The sequence below is a fragment of the Rhinopithecus roxellana genome, chromosome 10 (genome assembly GCF_007565055.1).
Source record: "Rhinopithecus roxellana isolate Shanxi Qingling chromosome 10, ASM756505v1, whole genome shotgun sequence".
Classification (NCBI taxonomy): Eukaryota; Metazoa; Chordata; class Mammalia; order Primates; family Cercopithecidae; genus Rhinopithecus; species Rhinopithecus roxellana.
In genome coordinates, this window is record NC_044558.1 from 43262454 (window position 1) to 43288983 (window position 26530).

The following is a 26530-nucleotide window of genomic DNA, read 5'->3' on the forward strand; positions in this document are numbered from 1 at the left end:
AGAACACACTCTGAAAAACGAGATGAAAGGTAAACAGAGGTGTGCAGCCACTATCCCTCCAGTTGCCCAGTCTAGACACCCAGGATTTCTTAAAGTAATCTCTCTCCCTCTAGATAGATTAGATAGATAGATAGATAGATAGATAGACAGACAGACAGACAGACAGACAGACAGACAGACAGACAGACAGATAGATAGATAGATAGATAGATAGATAGATAGATAGATAGATAGATAGATAATGTTTAAACACCATCTATATGCCATGCTGTGGTTCTGAAATATATACCTTAAGGCTGGCTTTTTCTCTCAAACTGCATATGAATGATATATACTTTTTCATATATGTGACTGCCTTCTCAACACTTCTACTCAGATTTCTATTAAGTGGGCATCTCAAACTCAAACTGAACACCTACAAAACCCAACTCTTTAAGCTCCCTTGTCCCCACTATCCTGCTCCACCTTCCTATCTCAGGAAATGGCAATCCCATCCTTTCAGTTGCATAGGCCAAAATTGTTTGAGTCATCCTTGGCACCTGTTTTCATCACAACTCATGTCCGATCTGTGAACAATGCTGTTGGATTTCAGATCTTACCACTGCTCATCAGTGCCACTGCTGCTGCCACCCTGCTCTCCTGTCTCTGTCCTGTATTATCACAGCAGCCTCCCCGCTGGTCTCCTGCCTTCTGCAGGAATTGTCTTTGTAAGTCTTGGAGTTTTTTCTCCTACTCTATCTCCTTTACTTTTCAAAAACTGCCATGCAAAATTTCTGTTTCTCTGCTATCCCTTTATTTTCTTTCCCGTTTGCAATGCTCCTGTCCCTTTTCAAAAAATAGTTATTAAGAATAGTAAGCACATGTTCATATGTTCTTATTAAGAATAACTATTTTTTGAAAAGGGCAGGAGTACTTCTAATTCCATTAAAGTTCAATGAAAAAAGGCTCAAAGATACCTAAAATGTATATAGAGTTTCACTTATATCAGGATAAAACTCTTGATGCTGTGCTTGTCACCAAGCATTGCATTGATTGAGGTGACAAATTTCATCTATTGCCTGAAGAATCAAACAGAAGGTTTTGGCAACACCCTCCTAGACCAGGAAATAGGGACTTCTCCCCTGACAAAGGGTGTGCTCAGGCAATGGCTGGAAGGGAGGCAGAGATCATGATTCAGACATCCCCCGTGACTACTGTCTGGCATCAGAGATGAGGTTACTCAGAGCCATTCTCTGAGGAGGACCATCCACACCACGCCCTAGGACATTAGGATCTGCAGAGGCACTGAATGAAAAAAACAGAGGATAAATGCAAAAGAATGGGCTCTGCTCACACGTCTCAGTGGCAGAGTTGGGACTCCCTTAGAAACATTCTGATCATTCTGATCCCAGCCACGGTGGGACTTTGAGACTCACCACCTCATCTGCCCAATACTATCAAAAGTACCCACAGTGAGAAGGCACAAGGCGATAGGCAGCTGATCCAGCAGAAGATCAGAGATAGCTGGCCATGGTAGCCAAGGCATCAATCATGGGAAGAGGAAGGACAGGGACCATTAATACCTGTTGAAACTCCAAGCATCAAAAATGATACAGAGCTCTCTCCTCTACACAGAGTTAATGCTTAACTGTAAAACAAGTCTAAAAATGTCCAAGAAGTTCTGATTTTTTCCCCCTATAATATCGAATAATTTGAAAAGAAAAAAATACAGCGCCTCCGACTTGATAGTACCTAAACATCCATACATTTGGTCTGCCTTTAGAATGACATAGTACCTCAAGGCAGAGAAGTCTTTCCTCATATAGCAACTTGCCTGGACATTTATTCAGATCCAGCTATCCCTTATTGACTGCCAGCTATATGCCCAATGCCACATTCAGCAATTTTGCAGACCTCGTTTTGTAATCCTAACAACAATACAGTTTTATGATGATTGGGAAAACAAATTTTTCCTTTTGAGATGGAGTCTCGCTCCATTGCCCAGGCTGGAGTGCAATGGCACAATCTCGGCTCACTGCAACCTCTGCCCCCTGGGTTCAAGTGATTCTCCTGCCTCAGCCTCCCGAGTAGCTGGGACAATGGGTACATGCCACCACACCTGGTTAATGTTTTGCATTTTTAGTAGAGATGGGGTTTCACCACATTAGCCAGGATGGTCTTGATCTCCTGACCTCATGATCCACCCGCCTCAGCCTCCTAAAGTGCTGGGATTATAGGCATGAGCCACTATGCCTGGCCTGAAATGATTTTTTCTATTCACTCAGCTTTTCTTGGTGGTAAAACTATGATTCAAATCTAGGTTATTTGGATACATATTCCATATTTTTCTCATTATGCTAAACAGATACCTTATTTGGGATGGTGTGAGATTGTGGAATTTTAGCTTATTGGAGTTTATCTATTAGATGTTTAGTTTTTCTGAAAGTCTTCCTTCTAATGTGTTGTGGTCAGTTTGCTTACAAGTTAGGGAGTTTTGACAACTCCCAGGTTCTCCAGTACAGAATTTTATCCAGGTTTCTGGGTATGAGCTTGAACCAAAAGAAAACATGACACCTTGGAAAAGTGACCAGGGCTCTTTGTGTCTCAGGCATCTGTCAAATAGAGCTTGCATTCTTGTTGGAGATACAGTATCATGGCCTATAAAACATCTTTTTTAGAGGCTGATACCATAAGACAATAAACAGAAGCATCAGTTCCTGGCTCCAGCAAAGATGTACTTTTCTGCCTCATTCTCCCCATAACCCCTCTCTCCCTGCCAGGGAGGAGGTTGTGTAGCACAATAATCCATCAAAGTTGTGCTGTCAATAAGAATAGCAAAAGAAAATTTGTTAAACAGATGCTATCCTCTAATGACTGAATCCGTTCCATGAATATTTATTGAGCACCTTCTATGTCCCAGGAACTGGAAATGCAGTGGTGAATATGGGGATGGACAAGGTCCTGTTCTCACAAAGTTTTCCATCTAATAGGAGGAGAATGACAACAAACCACAAACAAATAATACTGAATAAGCAGTAACTGCTATAAATAATGCAAAATAGTACAAGGAGCTCAAGAGTGATGGGGGTAGGGGCTGGTGCTCAAATTGCATGGTCAGAGAAGGATTCTAAGTGTGGAAATGTGAGAATAGAGCCAGCCATGTGAGGATGCAGGGAGGAGCCTCATGGGCAGAGGGGACCCAGGAGAGAAAGGCCAGTGGCCGAGAGGCAGAAACAAGCATGTGGCATTTGATGCAAGGGGGAGAAGGTCCACAGGGCTGCAGCCTGAAGAGTGCGTGGAGCGTGCTACGAGTCAGAGTTAGGAGGGGCCTGCTCACACAGGACCTTGTAAACCAAGATAAAGGTCCAATTTTATTCCAGGCGCACCTGAAAGTCACTGGAGAGTTTTAAGCCAGAATTTTAAGATAGGAGTTGATTTACTGCTATAAAGAGGTTGCATTCTGGGAAGCAGGAACAGGAATAGAAAAGCTGTTTGGAAGGGACCACAATGGCTCAAGGGGGATGATGATGGCAATGGAGAAGGTGGTGAGATGTGAGTAGATGAGATTAGATTTTGGAAGTCCTTGGCCTGCTCCTACAGAAGCCTGTAGAAATCCAACCTCACCTATGCAGGATAGGGGCTGAGACAATGGTCTCTTGATTCTGACCACATAGGATGTCACGTGGGAAGCCTGCAAAATGCAGCCTGAACCCAGGGTGAAGCAGAGGATCTTCACCAAAATGAGAGAATAAAGCCAAATGCATCAAATGAATCAAAATGAGAAAAGGTCCCACCTGGACTCTGCATGGTTAAAAGGAAATCTGATCCAAAAAAGCAAAAACCTATTCAACTCAACCTCTTTATCTTCCTGATGAGTAAGAAATCCTCTATCAGTAAAAGCATTGACTGTTTGCTATTTAAATTAGAAATATTTTTATCCCTTTTGTTGTTGGCTTTTAGTTCTGTTTATGTTTGTTTTTTTTTTTTTTACTTACTAAAGGATTTTATTTTTCTATAATAAGCTCTAATTAGTCTTGGCCTTTATAGTTTCCACCTTTGGTTTTATACATAAAGAAGCATTTGACACCCAATATTGTAAGTTACTGATCTATATTTCTTCTTATTTTTTAGCTTGAATCCATTCTATTTTTAAGCATGACATGCAATAACAACCTCATTTTATTTCATTTTTCCAAACTCCCAATTTCCCCAGGGCCACTTGTGTTATCCTTTCTTTCAATAATTTGAAATGTATCTTTATCACATGCTGAATATTTTGTAACCTTGGGGGTAGTAGATTGGATTACCATGATCTTGCCAAATATTCCAGAGGCCTTCTCTGTGGTAGTTCTCCTGCAAGAGGATAAAACATATCCCGTTGAACTCAGGTGTGGCCATATAGCTTATGTTGGTCAATGGAATTCAAGCAGGAAGGACACATGTCACTTATGACCAGAAGCGTTAAGAGCCAGTGAGTGGTTTTCCATGCTTTTTTTTCTCTGTAACACCACCACGAATGTTTCCAATAGATGCTGCTCCATTAGCCTAGGTCCCAGCAGGAAGGCAACGTGGAAGTGAGTTCAACTGACCCATGACGAACCTATAGCTTGGATAACATATAGACTTTTGTTCTAGCAAACTGTTGAGATTTGAGAGACTTTGTTACCACAGCATAACCTAGTCTATCCTGACTAGGATGTTGTTTCTCGCCTCTCTCTTATGTCTACTCTTGTTCTAGAAACGCAGAGATGATTCTTAAATGCTACACCTTACCCACCTAAGACTAAAATATGCATAACTCCTAATCTGAAAGTCTTTGGAAAACAAATCAAAAAATAAATATACTCAAATCATTCCTTGAAAGGGTTTCCATGTTTGCTATTTTTTCTTCCTATATTCAGCCTTCCAGAATGCAGAGTGGCAACTTGTAGGGATTGAAAAGGAAGGATGTACTTGGGAGGAAGTGGCATCAAAAATGTCTTGAAAACATTGCATTCAAGCATTTCAGTGTGATCATTTTTCTACTAAGACAAGAGTCCTGGTAACAGAATGGCTTTTCAGGCTGTTACCTGCATCACCATTGCACCTATGCCATTCTGTCTCTGTCACTTCCTTGGTTTGGGCCTGACTCGGAGCTCCATGTCAAGTGACAACATTTGGTCACTGGAAATGGTGTGGGAAAGTGAAGAATGGAATTTACTTAGGGAAATGCTGAAAAGTAGTGAAGCAGGAAGCCAGTAAAAAATGTGCCATAATCCCATTTTTTTCGCCTGTCAATGCTGTTTATTCCTCATGCATGCGAACATGCCTGGGCAGTCTGCAGCACCACAGTCCTTCTGTGAAGGAAAGCTCTCAAAGGTGGCATTGGGATTTAAATGCCACTGGGTCAGAAATGATTAAAGGCAAAAGCCAGGAGGGATTTTCAGAGGAGGCATCTTTTAAATACTGTGCCTCCATCTGGAGGTGACTTGTCCACCCCCAAAAGGGCAGAGTGTGAGTCCCTGCACCAGCAACTCCGGAGATGCCACTGAAGCCCTGGAGAAGGTTCAGGGTTGCATCTTCCCAACTTTGAAACCATCTTCGTGGCCTTCCACTTAGCTAGTAATAAGAATGGATGGATTCTAGTTAGAATCACATTTGTATAGGACAAGACCTAATTCTGCTCCTCTGCCCAAATTTTGACCTTGAGCAGCAGCCAACATTTGACTCGCTCTTGAGCTGGAAGCCATAGCAAACTGTACTGTTTCCAACAACATTTCTACTCCAACTCCCCTCCACAACCACCTCCATGGCTCAGCAGAGATTCGCAGACATATAAATCAGAGTTGGCTTATTTTGCAGGGGGATGGAGAACTGGACGTCGCCCAGAGAAGTTACACCCAGAACAATTAGTCATCAGCAACACACATTCCATACAGCATATCACAGAAGCAAGGACCTCCAAAGTCCAGTGCAGTTAAGAACAGAAGCAGCTGGAAAAATAGACAAAGTTGGTAAAGAGTCTACCACAAGGCCACACTTTGAAGAGTGAAATGAAGAAATTGAAAATTCTCTGTAGTTGCAATTGGAAGTCCTACTGTGAGAAAAGGTCACTCAAAAATGGCATTGGATACAAGAAGAGAACACCAGTGAACTAGATAAAGGAAAGCAGAAAAAGATACAAACTGGACCAAATCAAAGATATCTGCATCACCTCCTTAATGGGAAGAAATGCACTGCACATGGTAGTGGTTACAGATTACTGTCACACTGAAGATACTGGTTAGTAAACTCGATATGGTTCTCGCTCCATAGCTTAGGTTCAATCATTGTAAACTGACACAAATATTTTATCTTCATAAATTCTCAAAGTGAGGCACCCTTTCAGGCTTTTTGCAGACAAGTATCTCAATTAGGTGGACCCCACTGCCAAGTGAAGGCAGAATTCACGTGCCCAGACTGGACAGCCCAGAAAAGCAGTAGTCCTTACAGAATTGCATCATAACAAGGCTTAGGCCTGTCTGAGCATGCTACAAGTTACACTTCACACCTATTACCTCCTTTCATCCTCACAATGCCTTTGTAAGGCAAGTAGGGTAGATATTTTACAGATAAGGTAACTGAGGCACAGTAAAGCCAGAGTTACAAAGCTGGCACATGACAATGCTTTATCATGGAAACGGACTCTTGGGCCTTTTCTTCCAGCCCCTGCTGCCCTAATAGAAGACTTTTCCAGAAAGATGCTGTGAATACTTATTGCTCAAGCCCACAAACAAAGACCTGTCTTAAACACTTTGGAGGATAGTTTCCCCGATTCTCTGGCATCTACCCTGAGTCCAGAGGTGGTCCCTCAGCAGTCAAATCTAAATCGTGAGATCTTACTGGACCCTTGCCATGGTTGATGGATCACCTGACCATCAGGTGGTCATCTGCCCCAATTTAACCCATTCAGAACATATCACAAATAAAAGAAAATACTGAGAAATAGAGCATCATTGGAGCCAGGGGCAACTCTCTCAAGCAATTCTTCTTGAATGCGAATGAGACACTCCAGTATCAAATTAATATTTTTAAATTAAAATTATTTTATTTATTTTTGCTTAAGTAACAAATCACTTTCTGCTACTTGCAACCAAATAACTGTAACTGACACAATCCAATTTTCTCAGTCAATCCCACTCTGGGTCTTGAACTTGCCTTTTCATATAATACTTCTTGCCTTGCTTTTATCCAAATGCAGTTCTCTTTTCATTGATCCTTTTCTCTGCTGCTTTATTCCCTCAATTAACAATGGCAAAGTTGGAGCACTTTAATCCTGACCATTATTTTCCTTGGACTCACCAGCTACTGACCTTTTCAGATGACCATGCAACAATTAGATGCTGGAGAGAAAAACCACTTAGGTACTTAAGAGGGATGAATGGACTGGCCTAAAGCCAAAGGGATGGTGAAATTGCTATTAAATTAATAAACTTCTCAAATTGCCTCAGTTCCTCTGAGCACTAAGAAGGTACTAAAAGTCTGTCTCAGGCCCACCAGAACCAACTAATTGACTCATATTGCAGGTCAGGTCAGTTCAGTCTCCTTAAATCACCTCCCTTTTGACTAGAGCTTGCAATTCATATAATAACAGATCAGCAGGCCGGCAGGTAAAATAACACCCACAAGAAGAGTATTATGAGATCTAAGCTTCAAGTAGAGTTATAACATAAAATAAAAATTCTCACTGTGAACCTTAGTGCTGCCTTTGCTTGAACTGAGAGAGAAAAGGAAAACCCTTTTGGCTGTTCTTCCACTTGATAAGACTGAGAGCAGTGGCTATAAATTAGGAAATAACAAATAGTACTGGGAGGTAGCATTTGCATTGCCCTGGATCCTCCTGGTAGCTTTATTGGCTGCTCAGCAGGATTATGGGAAAAGCAGATCTGTTATGGACACTGGTGAAAGCAAATGATTTGCACAAGTGCCTAAAGCTCATGTGCGGCCTTCTCATCTCCAGGTAATACCAAGCGTGGATAACCAACAGTGTATTTTAAGAGCCTCTAGTGTCTACATCAGAATGGCTAAAGGTGCCCTTAATTGCTTTTCTATTAAGATGCATTAAATTAACTTTACCAAAAAATATTGCTTACTTAGTTCAATGAGGGAAAATTAAATTTAGATTTAGAGTCGAGGTACAGATGCAAAATAAGTACTAAAACCCTCACATTTTTACCATAACATATGGGCAAAGCAAAATGCAAATGTCTTTGTAATTCCAGATTTGAATATAAGTACTATTGTGTCTGACACCGACACACTTTTTTACTTTTTCAGTATGATATTTGGGGGAGAAAGATGCAAGAATGAAGGACATAGAGTGATAGAATGAATTTGGACTCTCAATCTTTAGTTGCCTCAGACAGGTCAACCATACCATTTAGAATGAGCCAATATCAAAACCAAGCAGATAAGGCTGGATCTTATCCTTACCCCTTATATATTATTAGTCAGATATATTAGATGTCCAGAAAGAGCACTAAGCTGGGAGTCCTAAGACTCAGGTCCCTCAGGCTTAGTCAAACACTATTTCCTATGTGAGCCTAGAAGATAAAGGATTCTGGGTCTAGGCGATCTCTAGATTTCTGTCCAAGTCTATATAATGGTTATGAAATATAATTTTCTGATTTTCTTTTTATTCTTATTATTTTAAAATTTAGATTTTACTTCCACAAGTTCCATGCAAAATCTGAACACGATATACTCTTATTTATCTAGAATCTAAACACCCAAAAAGTTCAAATAATCAGACTAGTTTTTGTTAAACTATATAGCTTTCATAATATGGGCACATGTTGTTATACAGATCCTAAATTACCTTCAGAATCATAAAGAAAAGATTAATTTCTGTTCAGTTTGGTTTTATGAAGTATATACTATATTTTAATTCTATTCCAGAGACATCTCAGGAAATGAGAAACAAGTCTGAGTCGTTCAGAAAAGACTAAACATCCTCCGTTGTTCCACCAGAGTCTCTAAACCTCAGTAATGAGGCTGTGGTTTGCACTGATTCCTTTTTCCATGTAAGTAAATCTTCTTTCATTTACACTTGCCTCATTTCCATCAGTTATTCTTGGCATCCAGAAAAGGCGAACTGATTTTTTTTTTTTTTTTTTTTTTTTTTTTTTTTTACTAAAATCAGAATCCTGCCAGACCAGCTAACATAAAGAAAAGAGTCACAGACAGCTTTGGATCTTGAAAGGACTGACCCAACTTGAGTGAAAATTCCAAAATCATATTAGAGGAAACATCTTTTGTTTTCTAATAGAGAGCTGAGTGTGACCAAGAGATGTTTGTCTCTTCCTAGAAAGAAAAGATTTGTTCTAAAGATGCTTGGTGTGCATGTGCTGGAGGGTAAGACACTGTCCCACCTTCAAGGCCATGCAGTCCACTGGGGGATAGGCAAGTCCACATCTGGCAAGACCCTGGCTCAGCTCACCAGAGACAAGAGACCTCACAGCCTGGGCAGGGCTGAGATGGGGCAGTGCCCAGAGGAGGAGACTTCTGAGCACCATTTGCTTCAGGGGAAAATTTCAGATAGTGTTTACTTTTTCTTTTCATTCTTTTTCCTTTTAAAAGCATTTTATAATAGTGACTAAGACCATCAGACTCTAGAGCCAGACAGGCTGAGCTTAAATTCCGGCTTAGCCACATACTAGTTGAGTGACCCCGGGCAAGTTATTTAACCTCTCTATGCCTCACTTTCCCCCATTGTAATTGGAGATAATAATAGTCCCTGTGTAATAGTGCATTCTCATGCTGCTAATAAAGACATTCCTGAGACTCGGAAATTTATAAAGGAAAGAGGTTTAGTGGACCCAGAGTTCCACAAGGCTGGGGAGGCCTCACAATCGTGGCAGAAGGCAAAGGAAGAGCAAAGTTACGTCTTACATGGTGGCAGGCAAGAAAGCTTTTGTAGGAGAACTCTCCTTTATCAAACCATCAGATCTTGTGAGACTATTCAGTCAGCATGGAAAAAACTCACCCCCATGATTCAATTACTTCCCACCAGGTCCCTCCCATGACACATGGGGATTATGGGAGCTACAATTCAAGATTTGGGTGAGGCACAGCCAAACTATATCAACCTGTTTTCTGGGGTTGTTAAAGTGCTTAGTCCAGTGTCTGGCACATAGTAAAGGCTGGTTACAGATTCTTATTCATCTTCAGTATTTTAGGTTTTAATGTCTTGCCCATTTAAAGGTCAGAGTTTTGATGACTTCAGTGCTCTTGGACGTGGCAAAGAATGTGACATGAATAGGAAGCGTCTCTGAAGAATCAGTTTGCTTCCAAGCAACCTGGCTCCAACTTACCTTACCTACCTCTCTGCTCCCAGCTCTCCCAAGTGTACCCGACCCCAGCCTGCCCCTCTACTCCTGCCCTTCTTTCCACCCCCAGCCCCGCATTCTTTCAGGATTGTGGCTAACTTCTACCTGCCCATTATAGACTTCCCTGATCTCACCAGGCTGCATTGCCCGCTCTTTGGGGTGCTTCTGAGAGGCAGTTTACCCCCTCAACATACTTTTTACATACCATTTAGTATTATAGTCAGTACTTTAGTAGTTTTTAAAATATAGCCTTCCTGGATTATAAATTCCTTGAAGGCAAGGCTGTGTCTCAGTCCTTTTGGTAATTTCCACTGTTCTGAGTGCAACGACCTTCACATGGTCAGTCCTGAACTTGTTTCCTAAATGAATGTATACATTAAGAGCAAAAAGAAAAAAAATGCAAAAACAGTGAATTGGAGAGTGGGTTTTGAAATTGGACTGACTTTAATTCTGGCTCTGTCAATTTTTGCTGTAGAACCTTGGGAAGTAATTCATTTTCTCTTCTCCTCATCGGTAAAGTGGAGATAACCATATGTATTAGTCAATTTTCACATATATATAAAGGACTGCCTGAGACTGCGTAATTTATAAAGAAAGAAGATCTAATGGACTCATAGTTCTACATGGCTGGGGAGGCCTCAGGAAGCTTACAATCACGGAGGAAGGTAAAGGGGAAGCAAGGACCTTCTTCACATGGCAGCAGGAGAGAGGGAGTGGGGAACTGCCAAACACTTTTAAACCATCAGATCTCATGAGAACTCACTCACTACCACAGAAAGAGCATGGGAGAAAACTGTCCACATGATCCAATCACCCCTTACCAGGCCCCTCCCTTGACATGTGGGGATTACAATTCTACCTGAGATTTGACTGGAGACACACAGCCAAACCATATCATAGGAGTACCTCAATTTCAGAGTTGCTGTAGGAATAAATGAGATGATGTGTATAAAGGACCTGAAAAAGCACCTGGCATTTAATAAGAGTTCAATAACTGTAAACCTTAGTTGATGCTGTTGTCTCATTACCTTCCACATTATTATGATTAGTCTGGGGCAGTTTTGTTTATAGGGAAACATCCCTCCACCTGCCAATGACCCCTAAGGAGAAAGATGTACTTAATGCTGAACAGACTTTAAGGGTAAAAATTACAATCCTGAATTAGTAAAAATTATAAACATACTTAGCATATTCTGCTTAAGAATTCAAGGAGGTAAGTTTGGTATTTTAGAAACCAAACTTGCCTATCAAACAAACATTTTAAAATGTCAGACTTCAGAAAAGTTCCCTTCTATGAGTCATTTTGTCCCTAGCCAGATGATAACATGACCTACAGTTCACCTGTCTGAAGGTGTGGTCAAGGTCACCTGATGGTAAACACTATTTTCCCCCAGTACAGTGAGGAGAAAATGAGGCACAGAGAAACATTTGCCTCCAAGAGAATAGAATTAGTAGCAGAGACTATCCAAAAAAATCAATTCATTCTCAAAGTTGCATCCAAATACCAAATGCAGAAACAAATCTCATTCAGCTGTTTAAGTATAACTTTTAGTAAAAGGACATATCATTAAACTGAACTTTAAAAAATTCAAATCTAAAACCAAGTATGATGATGTGATTCAAATATACAGCATTTTGGTCCACTTGCTTGTTGAAAGAAAGAACTTCACTTATTCTATTAATCAGAACTCAGTCAGACGCCAGAAACCACCAGTTATTTATTATTATTATTATTATTATTATTATTATTATTATTTTGAGACAGAGTCTTGCTCTGTCGCCCAGGCTGGAGTGCAGTGGCGCAATCTAAGCTCACTGCACGCTCTGCCTCCCAGGTTCACACCATTCTCCTGCCTCAGCCTCCCAAGTAGCTGGGACTACAGGTGCCCACCACCACGTCTGGCTAATTTTTTGTATTTTTAGTAGAGATGGGGTTTCGCCATGTTAGCCAGGATGGTCTCAATCTCCTGACCTCGTGATCTGCCCACCTTGGCCTCCCAAAGTGCTGAGATTACAGGCGTGAGCCACTGCGCCCAGTCAAAACCAGTTATTTTAACAGAGAGAAGATAATAAAAATTGTTAACTAAGGTATTGAAAAAACAAAAGACAGAAAGAGAAGGTAGCAGGAAGCTAGCAGGTGCAGGAAGCAGCTACCAATCCTAGGAGGAACAGAGAGAAGAAATCAGACTTATGAAAACTTAGAAGCTTGGCATTGAGGCACCATGGACTGAAACTCAAACCCCTCGGAAGGGGCAGCTATTTGGCTGGCCCTGGTTCCTCTGAAATTGGAGGATGAACTCCATGGGCTCAAGAGGTCCCCCAAGACCCTGAAAAAAAGATATCAAATGACTGCTGCTGACATCTCTAAAGGATGTGAGGAGGCTGATTCCATGAGTGCTAGAAAACTGCAACCTGGATTCAACCGCCGCTACTGAATGGAACTGTTTCCAATGTGGGAGGAAGAAGCTTTGTGAGGGCTGTATGATAAGAATGCGAAACAAAAGGAAAGAAGGAAGACCCTTCGCCGTCGGCCCGCTCTACAATCTGCAGCCATGCAGTGGCAGAGGTAGACTAAGGAAGCAGGTAGCAAAGTACAACAGTGCTTTGCAGAGTCAAGCTTGTTGACATCAAAAAGTAGTGAAGAAAAAGGTGGGCCAGAGGCTCAGCGACAGTAACTTAACTGGCACAAGTGTCTAGAGGAGGGGAACTTTAAAATATTTTGTTTTGCTTTATTTTTATTTATACCCAATTTAGTGATCTGTCTCTTATACTTTACTTGGCTCCTATTTGCATATTTTCTATCATAATTGAGGTAAGAAAATTGTCTTACCAATCCAAATATATGTTCATACTACACTTTTAGGTTAAAATTGCAGGTTTTTAAAAAGTGTAACACCAGATTTTCTTTTTCACCCTGAAATCCTACAAAAGTATGATTTGTCAACTCTACTTCTTTTCAGAAATGCTATTTATCTTTAAGAAAAGACTATATGAATCTGTAATTGTAAAAGATGATTGAAAGATAATACTAAGAGCATAACGTACCCTGTAGTATATCAGTAAATAATTATATTTAATAACTTTAGTGATGGGAATTGCTCATGGAATCCACATATCACTGGGAAACTCTCCGTGTTTTTGTTATTATCTTTGAATTATTACAAAGAATAAATTGTCCAACACTGGAAATCCCTCATACAACCTGTTAAAGCTTGTCCATTTTACTCAAAAGTAACATTGAGATTCAAGGGAGACCAAATCTGAGATATTTGCCCAAAGTATAGAATTTCTGTTCATTTAGCTCAATTCCCAAAGTATTCTTAGGATGCTATTGCATGTCTGTTACCAATCATAACTTTGAAGGTTAAGGCTAGAACAAGGTCTCTGATTCAAGGAGCAGACCGTCTAAGGGAAAAGATGTCCCTAACACATATAAAAAGGATTTGAGGCCGGGCGCGGTGGCTCACGCCTGTAATCCCAGCACTTTGGGAGGCCGAGGTGGGCAGATCACAAGGTCAGGAGATTGAGACCATCCTGGCTAACACGGTGAAACCCAGTCTTTACTAAAAATTACAAAAAAAATTAGCCAGGCGTGGTGGCGGGCACCTGCAGTCCCACCTACTCAGGAGGCTGAGGCAGGAGAATGGCGTGAATCCGAGAGGCAGAGGTTGCAGTGAGCCGAGATGGCGCCACTGCACTCCAGCCTGGGTGACAGAGCGAGACTCCATCTCAAAAAAAGAAAGAAAAAAAAAAGGATTTGAGTCTAAGTAGCCGATGACCAGAATCCCCTCTCCTCTTCCTCACTGCAGCGGGGAATCAGAAGCCCCATGGCACCACATTCTCAGCCTCCCTGGAAGCAGCCTGTGGCCCTGTGATAAGCTTCTCCCAGTGGATTGTGACAGGCACAATGTACCTGGGACATACAACATCCCACATATGTACCTCCATGTTCCTGCCTGTCCCTCAGGATAAAATGGCAGACAATGAATAGAATGACATTGGAAGCCACTGGTCAAGGACAGAAGAGCAGATATCACCTTGAATTTATAAAGGACTGTGCCTTACCACCTTCCCCTGCCCACAACCTAGAACTTATTCCCTGGACTGTAATTTGAGAAACAAACTTCTACTCCACTTAACCTTTGGGTCTATTAGTTACAGGAATTTTGTTAAAATTGAAAACCAGTATATTGTTTAGGAGGATATAAAGTAGTTGGGTTAAAGTTCACAGAAAAGATAAAACCTAATCTGGGTCTTAATAACAACCACAACTAGTTTAGTCTGAATGTGCCAGGAACTACACCAGGAAGTGACACAAATTTTCTCACTGCATTGTCATGACAGCTCTTTGCATTAAGTGCCATTAAACCCTACTTTGCAGATGAAGATCAACCTTTAGAGCGGTTGGGTAATTTCCCCTAAGTTACACAGTTACTAAGTGGTGGGCTCATAATCTGAACACAGGAATTTCTGCCTCCAAAGCTTGTGCACAGAGAACATTGCAGGCTGCTTGGGGGATTGTGTGAGGAAAGGAGTGGAAGTATCATGGCGGGTGGGGGTTGGGGGTGGCAGCAGCTGTGGGACCTTTCTAGTGACAGTGTTATAAAAAGACTTCCTTTCACTGTCCCCTTATTCAACCCAGTCTTGACTTCTGAAATCTGAACTGCACTGCTTTTTTCTCCAGCCATGTGACAGCAATGAGAAAGACTAGAATAAATGATCAATGCATTTAGAGATTACAGGGAAAACAAAAGCCCAGGCTTTACCCACCATCACCCCCACCCTGGAGCAGAAGCCCAGCTTAACTGAGAAAGGACTGGACTAGAGGTCAAAGGGCAATTAAATGGGTGACCCTGCTGTGTAAGAGGAGCCTAGAGGAGAATTGGAAAGGTGAGGGGCAGAGTTCCTGGCCAAGGAACTGATAGAGAAGCCCAAATAAAGGCAAATACACAGTATTCAAGATTCCCAACCATTTGCATAGGTAATCAAGAGTGAACTCTAAGCCATTTGTTTTTGTTTGGATGGCCCTAGAGGAATTCAAGGCAAACAAACAAATGTAAGTCTGGGGATCTCTAAATAAAACCACCTGCAAGAGCTCCCAGGCCTTGGGAAATGATGTAGAGTTTTGAATAGAGGAGGTAGACATCGCTGGGGGTGGCGGGGAGAGGCATGTACATCATTTCCAATGTTATCTTGGAGCTGACATGTTTAAAGTGTTAGAACTAGTCCTTTTTTCAATGGAGAACATTTTTAAGTCATTTATATCACAGACGGTTCAGCGGCTCTGATTGGCATGCGACAGCTAAATAGAACCTTCTGTTCAGCCTGCTGTACTCCAAGACACCCCCACACTCTGTCCTCCTGAAGCCCATCCCAGAGGCCTGCAGTTCTCCATCACCAACAGCAACAGCCAGCACCCGGAAAGGCTAAGGCTACTCGAACCAAGAGTGCCAGATGCTTTTACTGCAGAGGCATAAGAACAACAGAAACTGTGGATATTATGAGTGCTGCTTGCCAAAGATGCTTGCTGTCTGCCTTCCAGGCACAAGGTAGATTGCACCTCCTGGCCACCAGGTGATTGAGTGTGGCCATGTAACTAATTCTGGCCAATGAATTAGGAGCAGAGTTGCAGTGCCACTTCCAGCCAGGAGCACTTAATTGCTAGGGCAAGACCATCCAGAGTTATCTTTACTTCTGCAGCAACAACTGGCAGCGTTTGAAACAATGGCTACTCTTTGAAGGACATGTAGCTTGAGCAAGAAATAAACCATTATTGTTTCAAGTCACTGGGATTTTGCAGTTGTTTGTAATGACTTTGCTTTTTGTGACAGATTACAACAATTAACTTTCATCCAGTGCTCTTTTCCAAGCACTTTATATGCACCAATTTAATTCTGTCAATAACCCTTTGAGATAGCTACTAGATGAAGACATTGAGGCAGAAAGGAGTTACGTAAATTGCCTAAGATGGCATAGCTAATACAGAAGGTAAAACTAGATTCAGGTGCAGGAAGCCTGTCTCCAGGGCAAGATTTAACACTGAGCTGTGCTGCCTCTTGAACAGTATCGTGCATTTTAATATGATCACTGTGACAGGCTTTAATAAAATTGCTCATCATCAGAAACATACACATCGGAAACTGCAGTAAAAACATATCATCATATCAAAGTCACCATACACTACCATCAAGTTTAACTCTTGTTTACAGTTAATTGCAACTTTTTTACAAGGAAGAAAAAAAGGGCATTTGAAATAATTGCACCCCAGATGTCATTACTTGAGTCACTGAGTTGCATGACAATTTTTAAAAGGTAATAGCTCACACATGAAATAAATAATGTTTAATCCTATAAGCTGTATTTTCTGCAAGACTGAGTCTACACTCTTGAAACTGCTCTCCCTGGTTTCGAATTATACCTAAACAAATAAGCAAACAAAAACAGGAACTGAAAACATTATCTATTTAGCATGTTTCATTGTAGATTAAACAGATTTTATTCCCTGTTTCCTGGTAATTATATATAATTAAAAAGCACAGAGGAATGTGCGTAAAAGCACAATGAAGTAATAATCATGTGAACAGTGTCTTATTTTAACTCACCACTGAGGGGAAGTTGCTTTTATTCAGATTAATTTGTGAAAGGGCTGATGAGAACAAGACAGAGTGAGACAGAAGGGAACGTGTTCTTTCAAATTGCTCCACTCAGAAAACACGGTTAATGAAATACATCTAATTGCACAAATGCTTCAGAAGGCATTATTACTGAGTACGCTTTAAAGGTTATGCTCTCATGTAACAGCTTTTTCTTTAGGGGAAAAACTCTCCTATTTTTCAGAACCTGTGCTGGAATCAGATGGACTCAGCTCAGTATTCTATAGCAAGGCCTAGCTTAGCAGCGGTAATGCTCTGGGGCTGAGTTCAGACTCTTCGTGTGGGCATCAGCTTTAGTACCACGCTGCATCTCACATGTATGGATTCCCCAGAACAAAGACAAGTATGGCAATGTTGACTTTGCCAATTAGATCATTTATTCGTTTAAAAGCGATGTAGGGCACATCTACTGCACACACGGTGTTGAACTGGGTGCTAGGGGCATGCACGTTGTAAGCACATTAACACTCACTGAAAGCTTACTCCACATGAGGCACAGTGCTAAGCACCTGGACTAGATCAGTGAATCCTGACAACAACTCTAAGAGGTCGGTGTCATTATCATCAGTATTTTTGGATCAGGCAGGAAACTAAGGCTTATGCTAACACATCTAGAATGTATATAGTGATTTAAGTGTTCAGAAAGAAAATAAAGCATGGGAGGAGAGTAGGAAGTGCTGGCATGATTATGGCCACTTCAAACAGGGTAGCTAGAGAAGGCCTCACTGAAAAGCAATGTGAATAAAGACCTAAAAGAATCGAGGAGAAAGCCTCAGAGATCTCTGAAGGAAGGGCATTGCAGGCAGAGACAAGAACGCATACATTCAAAGGCCTTGAGGTGGGAAAATGTGAAAGGCACAGTAAGGAGGTCTTGAAGCTGGAGCGGAGAAGTCAAGTCATAGGGAATCTGTGAAAGCAGAAGGAGTGGGGCCATGTAGATTGTTGAAGAACTATTGTTTTTACTCTAAGTGATAGGGGAGGTCCTCAGAGTATTTTCAGCAGAGGAGGATCATGATCTCAGGACAGCAGAATCACCCTGGCTGCTGTGTTGAGAATACAGTCATCCCTCAGTATCTGTGGGGGACTGGTTCTAGGATCCCCCTCAGAAAACAAAATCCACGGATGCTCAAGTCTTTATATAAAATACATAGCATTTGCAAGTAACCTATACACATCCTCCTTTATACTTTACATAATCTCTAGATTACTTATAACACCTAATACAATGTAAATGTTGTGTAAATAATAGTTACATTGTGTTGTTTAGAGTATGAGGACCATGAAATCAAATCTGCACATATCCATTTTCCCCCCAGTATTTTCTATCTGGCGGTTGGTTGAATCTGCCCATGCAGGGAGGATGAGCCGATTATAGACCGAAGAGCAGCAAAGGAAAAGCAAGGAGACTAGTTAGGAAGCCATTGCCATCAACCAGGCAAAAGTGATACAGGTCTGTCCCAGGCTGGCCACAGTGGCCATATAAAGAAAAGGCCAGGTCCTGGGTATATCTAATTTTAAAGGTGGAAACAACAGAATTTGTCACAGATCATATGTGGAGGGTCAGAGCAAGACTGGGGTCAACGATGGCCCCAGGCCTTTGGTCTGGCAACTAGAAGCATGGAGTAGTCTTACTGACATGGAGAGGACAAAGCAGAGCAACCTTGGAAGCCCCCGTTGAGGCATTTAAGTTTAAATACCCATTAGACAACCAAAGGGAAATGTCAGAGATGAATAGTCCTGAGATAAAGAGACAGAGCAGAGCTAGAAAAAACATTTGAGTGTCATTTGCATAGAGATGGCATTTAAATCCAAGGTAATGAAAGAGACCACCAGGGAGCTGAGTGTAGAGAAGAGAAGATGCCCAAAGGCTGAGTCCTAGGTCACGTCAACATTTCAAGATTGGAAGATGAAGAGGAACCAGCAAAGAGGATGAGGGAGCAGCTACGGAGACAGAAAGAAAGCCGCAAGGGTCCAGACCACTGACCTGGGAGCCAACTAGCCTGGAGAAAAATAACATTATTCCAACTCTGCTACTTCAGTGGTGCTTTGAAATAAAATGAGAAGACAAATGTGAAATCCTTTGATAAAGTTAAAAATCCTTTTATGTCTCCAAGATTCTCAAGAACTTCCCAAGTGCATATGCATACTAAGTATATTGATTTTTTAAAAATAAATGTATACACATTTATTATATTGATGTAAAATATATGAGTTTAAACAAATCAATCAACCAAAACATATGAAGTAGAAGTCTACAAATAATAATACATTTCAAAATACTGAACTTATAAAGCCCACCAAGTTTCTTAAACACTGTTGAGTTTCCCTGCATTCCCCAGCCATTTGATTAATCTTTTGGTGCCTGTGGCAACTTAAAAAGAAAAATATTTGCCTTTCATGGTCAATATCATCCCAGGATTTAACCTACTCTCTGTCTACAAGCTTTGGAGAATTAGAAACCAAGCATGAGACTGCATACCCATTACCCCTTACGACCGTGCTGTCCTGAATCTGGTGGCTCTTAACCTTGCATGATATCTTTTGTATATTTAAGACTTTTATTTTTAGAATCATGATATTTATGTCTATTGAACTTAGAACTTATATTATTCTAAGAGTTCTTAGGTAACGATGATGACAGACGTTCATTCACTTATTCCACAAAAATACTAGAGAGGAAGCCTAAGGCAGGTGTTCAGAGAATGGACTCTAGGGTCACTTAACAGTTTCTGCATCTATGAAATAGAGACAAACGTAGGACTTGCCTCCTAGGCTTGTTGCAAGGATTAAATGAGTTAATATTCATAAAGCTTTCAGGATGGTGTCTGGCAATATGGTTACTGCTCTAGGAGGGCTCACAACATAAGAGGAGATATTTAGTGGATGCCCACTGTGTACTTGATACTGTCCTAAGCACTGAAGATACAGTGGAGAACAAGACCCATACATGTGAAGGTGGGGACAGAAAATAGACAAGGAAATAAATGATATAATCCTAGAATGTGTTAAGTGTTAAACAAAGACATGTAACAGAGAGTGATTAGGAGTGGAGAGAGGTGGGGAAAAGCCTTTCTCTGAGAAGGGGCAATTTGAACTCGGACCAGAGCACCCGAAAGGCACCAGGCATGTGAGGACTCAGAGTCAGAGGATTCCCAGCAGAGAAAACCACAAAAGCAAAGAGATACAGCCATGAAGCCAAAATAGCCCACTTGATCTCAGAAAATAAACCATCCAGTTTAATGTGGGGAAGCCATATGAGTCAGACAGGCAGAGCCAAATTAAGCCATTCAGGAATCAGGCAAGGAACATATATCCAGGCTGGACCTCTTCACATTTGATGGTACATTGCAATGATACATTTAAATTCCAATGGAATTAATCTGTAAATTGTAATGGCAGGATTCAGGAGTAGGCCCCTTCTTTCACTGACTTACCCCTCTCCTCATTAATATTTCATATAATCTTCTTTATATTGTCTTGGAAGCAAGCAAGATAATGGACAGGGAATACTTCCCCCTATATGAAATGTTTTTGCTACACTATTTTGTCATACCTGGTGTCAACCCCCCAGTCTACTGCCAGATCTACTGAAAAAAGGATCCATCCTCATCAGGTGATTTTCATAAGCAAATAAATACATCATAAATGACAAATGCTAGGTTTTCTCTAACGGAAAAAAAAATCATTTATCTCTAGCCCTGATCCCAGTCGGTATTGTGCCCACTTATTTTGTCTTACTTTGCCCACTTAGACCTGCTGCTTCAAGCCCTTTCTGCCATGGCTGAAGAAATGACATGAATTCAGACAAAGGGATTACCTGGTCCAATCTTGTCTATCTGAGACAGTCCTCAAATGCTAAGTTAACAGCCACCTAGGATCACACAGCTAAAGAAGGCTTTCCGCCGCTGCTTTTCCTGCTGAGCCTGATGGATGAGCTTGTGTCTTTTTGGCATCCCAAGCCCTTTGCTTTGTTTCACTTTTGACAGCTGTGGACCTTGTGGAGAAGCCAGCCAGGTTTGGAAACCAGTTTGGTCCTGACAGACCTGCACAGCAGGAACTCACCTATGTACACGGTGATCTGGGGCAGTGCCTGCATGGGCACTAGAAAGTCAGCCCAGGTTCCCAGAGAGCCCTAAGGGCAACCAGTCTAAACAGATACATCAATCTGCTCGCTAAAGAATAAAGCTGGCTCTCCTAATATAATTACAGGCTGGCTGATTTATTATTCCAATCTTTAGTGCATGGCAAGGTTAGTGTTATTTGTGCCAGTTTATGGTATTGGGCCAAAACATGAAATATCAAGTTAATATGATTGGTTCCAAGAATGGATTTGCACAAAGATAGCTCCTGCTTATGCCAATGTGTGTGCAGGGATTACACCACGTGGCAAAGCTCTTTTGAGAAGGAAATTACAATTCTTCATATATTCAGAATGATTTAATAGCTGGCAAGCTACTGCCAATCACCTGGGCTACTGCCAAATCTACTGAAATATCTTCAAGGGTCCATCCTCATTAGGTTATTTTCATAAGCAAATAAATACACCATACATGACAAATGCTAGGCTTTCTCTAAAGGAAAAAAAACAATAATTTATCTCTAACCCTGGTGTCAGTCAGTATAAACATGCTAAACCCCACATGGAAGAAGAACACTTTGTAAGAAGTTGTGGAAGACCTTGTGAGATCATGGTCCAAGGATGCTGGCTTTGGAATGGCAGAGACCGGGATTAGAATCACGGCTCCTTCACCTGACAGTTCCATGTTCTTCATCAAGTTTCATAACCTCTACAAACCTTGGTTACCTCATCTGAGAAATGGGAATGATATGTTGTTACAGGGAGTAAGGGGCTGCAGCTCAGTTACCTGGTACAAGTGAGGCATTCAATAAATCAATATTTCTCAAAATGGCAGGGGTGTGATGATAAATCTTCTAGATTTGGAAGTTCTCTATGGAACATTTTTACATTTATGTTTACCTTTCAATCAATTTAAAAATTAGTGTAGCCATATTCTGGATCAGCTGAAAGATCCATTTGGATTCAGTTTGGGAACTCAATTCGTAATCTGTGTTTATGATTACATTGGTACCAGAAAGTACTACTTGAAGTGTCATGAGCTAGAGAAAAATAGAAGGAAATCAGAGTTGACATAAAGGAAGTGTTTATGCCAAGGGAAAGCCCAGGATGCCTTCAGGTTGTGCACATAAATGTTCTAAGAGTTTAGAACAGAGAAAAGTGGTATAGGAACTGAGTGAGCTCACAGCACTGGTCCTATTGGCACCAAGAAGGCAACATACCTGCACCATAGCAATGAGCAACAGTTACATTCACTGAACAATGTTTGTCATATTTCATCAATATATAATTGTGAATTTTATTGGTTTTGTTGTCTTTTGAGACGGAGTCTCACTGTTGCCAGGCTGGAATGTAGTGGCACGATCTTGGCTCACTACAACCTCCGCCACCTGGGTTCAAGCGATTCTCCTGCCTCAGCCTCCCAAGTAAGTGGGACTACAGGCGCACACCACCACACCCAGCTAATTTTTGTATTTTTAGTAGAGACGGGGTTTCACCATGTTTGCCAGGATCATCTTGATCTCTTGACTTTTTGATCTGCCCGCCTTGGCCTCCCTGTTGTCTTATTTTTAACATATAAAATTGTTTCGATGTTGTGGTTTGCAAGTAATAAAGCATTTGTTTTTAGGCCTTATGAAAAAGGAGAGACAGATATAGACATATAACATATAGATGTACATCTTTATGCTATAAAGTACTTGTTTTAGGTCCTGCATATTTAAGTAAAGATAAAAACAACTTTTAACAGATGTTCATGCAAACTTTTTTCTATAGAATGAGTTCATAGATTATTCAATTTTCAGAAACCCAGTAATACCTGGTCACTGCTAGTGTAATTATGATGAAGGAAAGGATATTCCTTAAGGAATAAATGGTCACATTATTTTGAGTGAAAAAGCAGGCTATAATATTTGCATATACATTATAATTAACATTGTGTTGAAAAATTATGTCTGGGAAAAATTACAACAATATAAAGGAATATACTGAATAATAGTTGTTACACTTGGGCGATAAAACTGAGTGTTTTTTTTTTTCTATTTTAACTTGACTTTAACAGACACAAATTTTATAATTCTAAAACATATGTCTAGGGTGTAAGCAGAGTGAGACTGTAACTTGCAACTGAACCAAGCCAACTCCAGACCCGCAACTGCTGGGCTGGGGAAGCCCTGACATCCTAGCACTCACATCTCTGCGGCCTCAGTCCCTGGTTTCAAGAGGCTGTTGCCCTGAACACTTCAGATCCCAAAATACTCCCCTGGTACCTCCAACAGATGTGATTTATAAGGCAAGTTTCTCTCTTAAAACACCTTTCTGGGAACCCTGATTCTTGTTTGCACTCGGGAGTTCCAGGAATGCTCTGTGCGGCAGTGAAGGTGGTCACCCCTGTGGTCTTCCCCCTTGGCAGTTCTCCACGGCCACCCTTGGCAAACAGTGCAATGGGGCTCTGTTGGTTTTCTTGTCTCTCTAGCACAGCACCTTTTTTGGCTGCCTCTGCCTTCTTTCTGGCATTCTTCCCCAAGCCTTAGTCATGGCACCACGCCTGTGCCAGACCTTCTGTGGTTGGGCTTCCGATGTTGTCTGCCACCCCTCAATACTTTCCTTGGATGACGTGATGGGAAACACCTACCTGTGCCAGCTGCACTCTTTAAGTGACTAAGGCTAATCTGGTTCCCCAAGACATATTACACACACACACATACACACACATTGTATACACACACAGGCACACACATTTTAGTACTCAGCCTACCCTAAACCATATAAATCTGTATCTTTGGAGGTGAGCCCTGGCACTGGCATTTTTAAAAGTTCCCCAGGTGATTCTAATGTACAGCCAAGGCTGCCGACTGTCAGGTCAATCGCAGCATCCTGGAGGCCTGAGAACGCACACTCTGAAACCAACGACCTGAATTAAATCCTGGCTCTACCACAAACCTGCTAGCCGCATAACCTTGAGCAATTTAATTTACCCTGTTCCGTTTCCTTATTTGTAAAGTAGAGAGAATGCTGATAACAATATCTACCTCATAGTGTTGATGTAAGGATTAGATAAGACAATACATACTTAGAAGAGCCTAGCGTGGCAGGGCGTGGTGGCTCACGCCCGTAATCCCAGCACTTTGGGAGGTTGAGGCATGAAGATAGCTTGAGGTCAGGAGTTCGAGACTAGCCTGGCCAACTGGTGAAAACCCATCTCTACTAAAAATACAAAAATTGGCCAGGTATGGCGGCATGTGCCTGTAATCCCAGTTACTCGGGAGGCTGAGGCAGGGAAATTGCTTGAACCCTGGAGACAGAGGTTGCAGTGAGCTGAGATAGCAACACTGCACTCCAGTCTGGGTGACAGAGTGAGACTCTGTCTCAAAAAAATAAAAAATAAAAAATAAAATAATAAAAAAAAGAAAAGTAAGAAAGAAAAAGAAAAAAGAAAAGAAAAAGAATAGCCTAGCACAGAGCTCCATACAGACTGGTTCCTCTCTCCTATTGGTAATTATTTTTACTCAGCATTGTATAGTCACCTGGTTCAGGAGGAACACCAGGGTGGCAGCTTAAGAAATACAGAACAGGAGATTTCCTCTCGGGGCAGACTTTGTAAAGGTCTTGTTTCCCCTGAAACAAGATCCTATGAAAGATGTCCTGTCCTAAACATGACGGTTGCTGCTCCCTAGTCCCTAGCAGGTGCTGCAGCTGAGTACACCAGGGGAGTGTCTGCTGCATCATCATCAGTGTGTGCATTTCAGCAACACTTGCCTGGATCTCGTCTAAGAGATCCCAGGAGCTTTAACATGTGACTCTGACAGAAGCTTTGAATGTAATTACCAAAATCCATTTCTGCAGCTTGCTCACAGGTGGGCCTAGTTGTTGCAGGCCCATGGCAGCTGTTTGAAGCCTTTGGCACCCTCTCCCAGTCCCCAAGGGGGCTGTGGGACCCAGGGGGTTTGTTCATACCTGGACCGGCTTTTTCCTTCCCTCCAGTTTACTAACCCTTGCTGTAGAACAAACGTCCTCCCTTGCTCAATGTGCTGCGCACCTGTTAGTGTTTGTTTTTCACTGACAGTGTTGATTTAGCATTGGACCCAGCAGAGGATGTGGTTACAGCCTATGATAAGGGCTCAGAGCTGCTCTGTGGACAAGAGGAAAATGCCAAGTTGGGTAATGAAAACTGATCCGCCCTGTGCTCTGACTTAAAAATACCTTTACCAAAATTATGAAAGCACCACAAAAAAGAAACAGAAAATAAACTCCCTCTCTCTCTCTTACCCACACTCAACCATCCCAGAAAGTAGTGTGGCATGTTGGAATTGGTACTAAACTCAGGAGCAAGAGTCCTATTAATCCTTTCAGCTCTTTCAATGCCTCCGTTTCCTCCTTTGTTCTGTGAATACTTCCAGCTCTCTCTGGGTCATGAAGGGAAGGGTTTGAATGCGCTGAACTTTATGGTCCCTTCTGGTACTCCACCCCCTTGCCCATCACACAGCCCAACGTGCCATCTCCCTGATGCACAACACATTCAATTACTGAGCACAAACCATGCAGCAGGCATCGTGGGAATTTCTGGAAGAGAAGGGAGGTCAAGCAGACACAGTCCCTGGAAGCAAGTGTGTAAACAAATAAGCACAACCAAGGGTTTCATAAACACATACTGGCAGAATGTATGTATAGGGATGGCTGGTTTTCACAAATTACGATCAGGAATTTTTTATAAAGAAGGTGACTCTTAAGTTGAGTGTTGAGAAATGAATAAGTACTTGCCAAGACAGGATGGGGTGGAAAGGGCGGTGTTAAAGGCAAAAGAAAGGTTCAACAAAGGCTGAGTTGCAACACAGCTTGGTGGGCTGGAGAACTGCAGAACTCTCTGAAGAGTCAGGTGCTTACATTGTGAGGGGTGTGTGTGTGTGTGTGTGTGTGTGTGTGTGTAAGAGAGAGGGAGAGAGAGAAGAGGAGAGGACGAGGAGGAAATAAAGAAAAAGAGAGAAATGTTGCTGGATACCAGAAGAAATGAGAAATAGCAGGAGCCTGATAAAAAACGTATGATAAAAAATGAGTTTAGAGTTTAGCCTACAAACATAGTGAATCCAAAGACAGTTTTAGGCAGTTTTAAGAATGACACTATCATATTTAGGGCCCATGGAAACTTCATGCAAAATAGTTACATATGGGAAAGATTAAGAGATTAGACTAGGTTCTTGTCTCATTTGTCACTTTTTTTTACACTGTTAGATAACAGATGTGCAAGCAGTGGTATAATCCTATTTCCTTGCTTATTTCTTAAGTGACAGTACTTGAAGCAGGACATAAGTTTACAAGTTGTTGGCTTTAATCTTCAGCCTTCTTTTTTTGCCTTTTCCATTCCAACAATGCAAATTAAGAAATTTCCAAAAAGCTTTCCAAGATTAAATCTATTGTATTCTTACCGCTCCATTATCCTCCTTTCTCCAACTATTAGGGATTTTTCTTCTGCCTTTTTT

At 41.5% G+C, this 26530-nt stretch overlaps 1 long non-coding RNA gene across 1 annotated transcript in view; it reads right to left on the bottom strand.

The window, feature by feature from the left end:
• LOC115900064 overlaps window positions 1-25086 on the bottom strand; it is a 43665-nt gene extending 18579 nt beyond the window's left edge. The window contains exon 1 of the long non-coding RNA XR_004059736.1: window positions 25011-25086. This is a non-coding gene — a long non-coding RNA (uncharacterized LOC115900064). The remainder of the gene's footprint in view (window positions 1-25010) is intronic.
• Between the last annotated feature and the right edge of the window lie 1444 nt (window positions 25087-26530).